We start from the raw sequence: 5,042 nt of genomic DNA, 5'->3' as shown, positions 1-5,042 counted from the left end.
CCTCAGCCTCCCAAGTGCTGGGATTACAGGCTTGTGCCACCACGCCCAGTTTCGGTGGCCGGCTCGGCACCCAGACTGGCACGGCATGTGGTACCAGGGATCGAACCCGGATCCTTGTGCTTGACAAGCGGGTGCTTAGACCACTGAGTTATCTCCGCAGCCCCAATACTGTACTTCTTGTATAAATCTTCAAATATAATGAGACTTTTTGGTGCAACAATCCTTTCACTACCACTTCACAAAGCAAAAGGCTTCCATCTTTCCATATTCCAAAGCTGCCACCTTAGTTTCCAGTCTGCATTCTACTTCCTCAGCATTGCTTTATTTATTTATTTTTTTAAAGTTTTAAATTTTATTTATTTATTTAATGAGTGTGTGGCCAGTTCAGCCCACCAGGGGGCGGGGCTGGCTGCCCTGTGGTGCTGGGGGATTGAACCCCGGTCCCTGTGCTTTGCTTAGCTTAGTTTAGCTTAGCTTGTTCTAAGTAGGTGCTTTAGACCACTGAGCCATCTCACCAGCCCTCAGCATTGCTTTATATCCCGCTTTCATGTTACCATATGATCTCTAAAACTGTCCCTTTTGGGCCGGGGAGATGGCTCAGTGGAATAAGCACTTCCCTGGCAAGCGCAAGGGCCTGAGTTCAATCCCCGGTTCCACCAAAAAATAAAATAATAAAAAATAAAAATAAAACTGTCCCTTTTCCTGGAATATAACATTACAAGGGTCAGATTTTGCTATCTGAGCAATAGCTGGCCCACTCGTCTAAGACACTTGGCACCCCCACCCCATTTGGCTATGGCTCTGGTCATCTGCCGCAGAACTGGTCAATCATAGAACAGTGAACCCCTAGCTTATGAACAAGCTCTGTTCTGGGAGAAGTTTTTGGAAGTCTATTTGTTCATAAACTGACGGTGAGTCTCACATGCTACACCTGTGAAAGTTCCCAACTTGAACTTCCTGGGCCAAGGACTTTGTGTACTCTATTCTTCTGGCTGCACAAACTGATCAGAGTGATATGATTATTTATTTATTTATTTATTTTTGGTAAAACTGACCAGAAAGAAGCAAGTCAGGACAGACTCCTGGGAAAACAGAAGTTTCTGGGCCTGTGGGAAAGAGAAACTTTCTTCCAGTCTCACAAGGCACAAACACTGTGACCAAATGTACTGGTAAATCTGGAGCCATTTGTTCTTTGCTTCCTGTTTTGGTAAGTGGAGAAAAACACTATACTCAATAGGGAAGAAAATGAGTTGCCAGCCAGTCATGGTGGTGGCGCACACCTGTAGCCCAGCACTGGAGAGGCTGAAGCAGGATCTCTGCAAGTTCAAGTCCAGCCTGGGTTACAAAGTGAGCTTACAGCCAGCCTGGGCTGCATAGCGAGACCCTGTCTCAAAAAGACAACAATAAGAAATAAAAAAGAGCTGCAGACCTGGGAGAAGCAGAGCCAAGGGAGGAGGGTGCTTTGTGCTTCCAGATTCTTGGACCACTATGTTGCCTTTTGGGCCCAAGCCAATTTGAGCTGTCTGTCAGTTACTACTGAAAGAATTCTCACCATTACATTTCCTCCCCTAGCAGCTGATGTGGGTTACTAGGTGCTGCTGAGAGCTGAGGGACCGCTGGTGCTCAAAGCCCAGAGCAGCTAACAGACCTGCACTTTGCTGATTTGTGATTTTCATTCGAATTGAGCAAAAGAACTTTCAGCAGCTTGAGTACAAGGGTGCTGGGAATCAAACCCACAGCATCGCATGGGCTAGGCAAGCACTTCACCACTGAGCTACAGTCCCAGTGACCCCCTTCTTCCCTAGCCCCCTAATGCAGCAATGAATAGCCCAAAAGTGATATTCCACTAGGGATGCCAAGCTGGCACAACACAGGCCTGGAGCTGCCATCAGCCATCAGCAAGGGAGCCTGAGGATGAAACCATAGCGGGGAGAGGTGGAGACACAGCTGGATCCTGCCAGCCTGAAGTCAGTTCTGTGTCTGGAGTTTTCTGTTATGAAGTCACTGACTCCCCTTTTCACAAAGGCAAAATATCCCTTGCAAGGGGACTTCATGAGGAAGGAAATGAGTCCAGCTGGCCCTTGGTAAGGGAGGACCTTGAGGTCCAGCAGAGGGCCTCCTGGGTCTCAGAACACCAGGGCACTAAGGAAGGCACAGCAAGGAAAAGCTACCTGCTCTGGAATTGCGCAGATGCTGACACCTGTGAGGACAGAAATGGGGCTCTGCAGAAGGCCACAAGATGAAGCCTGAGCGCTGCTTGCGGGGCTTCTGGCAGCTCAAGCGGGCCCATTAGCTCAGTATCTACAGCATCCAGGCCAAGGTGTGAAAGACACAGCCTGGTGCCCTCCACTCTGAGGTACTCGCTTCTCCCAGAGGACTGAGGTCCTTTATGTCCCCCAATTCCTCTCAGTCTGTCAGAGGACATTCATGCCCATTAAAATATAACAGCTTTCAATAATCAGGTCAATGTGCCATTGGCCCAAAACATAGACTCATGGATCAGTGGAACAGAGACTAGACAAGGATCCAAACAAACACAGTGAATTGACTTTTTTCCTCTCTGAAATAGTATCAAGGCTGAGTGTGGTGGTACATGCCCAAAATCTTAGTACTCTGGAAACTGAGGCACAAGAATCACCTGGAGTTTGAGGCCATGCTGGGCCACATAATGAGACCTGTCTCTCCAAAACAAACAAACAACAACAAAACAGGGTATCACTATGTTGCCCAAGCTGGGGTTTTTTGTTTGTTTTAACAGTGTCTTGTATAGTTCAGGGTGGTCTTGAACTTACCATGTAACCTAGGCTGGCCTCAAATTCCTGGAAATTCTCCTATCTCAGCCTCCCTGGGATTACAGGCATGTGCCACCATGCCTGGCCTTCAACTGATTTTTTTTTTTTTTTTTTTTTTTTTTTTTTTTTTTTGGTGGAACCGGGGATTGAACTCAGGCCCTGAGCTTGCCAGGGAAGCACTTATTCCACTGAGCCATCTCCCAGGCCCCCTTCAACTGATTTTTGACAAAGACCAAGGGCACTTTACTGGAGAGATAATAATTTTTTTAAATAAATTGAGTTTGATCTTGTAATCTTACCACTTGAGAGGATGATGCAGGAGGATCACAATGAGTTCACAGCCAGTTTGGGCTTCCTAGTAAATCTAAGGCCAGCCTGAATTATATAGCAAGACTGGTCTCAAGGCCTGGGGATATAGCTTAGTGGCATACGCACCTGCCAGATAGGTGCAAGGTCCCAAGTTCAATCCCCAGTACCACAGAAAAAAAAGGCTGGTCTCAAACAAACAACAAAAAAATTGTACTGGGCTGAGAGTGAAGGTTTCATACCTATAATCACAGGAGACTGAGGCAGAAAAATTGCAAGTTACAAGCCAGCTCAGAAGTTAACATTAATAATGTCACCCACATACCTTTGCTATTTTTGGATCAATATTACCTAAGTGACTATACTTGTGATCTTACTAGCTGACCAAAACTTTGACCCACGTTTTTACCCACTTCATGATTTTGCTCTATAAAACTTCCTTTGAGAGGTGGGCTCCTTGGCAACCCATTTGGGACCCCTCCTGTTTCCAGGAGCCATTCCTATCTCCATTCCCCCATTCCTATTCTTCCTTCCTTTTCTCTAATAAATTTTCCCACTCTTAACCGCCATTGTTCCTTAGAATTCAGTCTTCAACTTCAGGGACCACAAATTCAGAGTTATCAGACATGTAGCATTCCCTTTACATCAATAACTTCTCAAGTGGGCATTAAACCTCAACCTGAGTTTTTGGAAGAGACACACCGCATGCAATCATAGCAACTATTAAAAAGGCAAAACTTAAGGCAGGCCTGGGCTACATAGTGAGTTCAAGGCCAGCCTAAACTAAATAGTGAGAACCTGTCTCAAAAAGCCAAAAAAAAAAAAAAAAAAAAAAAAAAAAAAAAAAAGATGTGGATTCATTTCCAATAGAAATGCAGTCGTACTTTCTGCCTCTTTATTTATGTGTGTGTGGGGGGCCAGCTCAGCCCACCAGGGGGCGGGGCTGGCTGGCATGTGGTACTGGGGGATTGAACCGCGGTTCCTGTGCTTTGCTAAGCTTGTTCTAAGTAGGTGCTTTAGACCACTGAGCCATCTCACCAGTCCCTGCCTCTTTTTAAAGTTTTTATTTCTTGTATTCTACCTCAGTACAGGGGCCTTGGGATATAGACCATTGCTCTCTGGGTTCAATCTCCAGTCCCAAATTCTGGAGAAAAAAAGAAAGTCAGCTTTTTCCCTAGCAGGTGGATCATTTGGGTTGCATCCTTTGAAATTTTCTGTAGAGCACCCTCCTAGGATGTGAGGAGCCTCATAACCTGTGTTAGCTAATCTTCTAACTCCCTGAGGATCCCCACACCTGTTTCATCATTTTATGGTTCCATCCACAGCCTAGCAGTACACTGGGATATGGCAGATTCAGACCTAGCCCTCAGGGCAGCCAATAACTCCCTGGGAGAAGCTGGAAAATAAACAATTAGTAGCCAAAATGGAAAAAAAAAAAAAAGTATTTGGGCTGGCCAGATAGCTCATTGGATTAAAGCCCCTGCTTAAGCAGACACAGGAACCAGTTTCAATCCCTGGCATGCCCTGCTGGCCCTGCTCCCAGGGCACACTGAGACAGTGATTGAGACTGGACGTGGTTGTACGCACCTGCAATCCCAGCGCTTGGGAGGCTGAAAACAGGAGAATCACTACAAGTCTGATCTGTGTAGTGAGACCCTGTAGACCACGTACTAAATTTAAAAAAAAAAAAAGTGGGTAATTTTTTATGAACAGGATTGAGACAGGAAAGTAGGACATCGCTAAAACTGGCTGAGAAAGGAGGTGTGGAAAGATTCCAGAATTACATGCACAGAGCTGTTTCTAAAGCCCTGAACATGGGCTTCTCACAAGAACTCTAGGGTCGGGGCTGGTGAGATGGCTCAGTGGTCTAAAGCACCTACTTAGAACAAGCTAAGCAAAGCATAGGGACCGCGGTTCAATCCCCCAGCACCACATGCCAGCCAG

This window comes from Octodon degus, unplaced genomic scaffold, assembly GCF_000260255.1.
Source record: "Octodon degus isolate 3935 unplaced genomic scaffold, OctDeg1.0 scaffold00098, whole genome shotgun sequence".
Taxonomy (NCBI): domain Eukaryota; kingdom Metazoa; phylum Chordata; class Mammalia; order Rodentia; family Octodontidae; genus Octodon; species Octodon degus.
Note: the sequence above shows the minus strand (reverse complement) of the source record.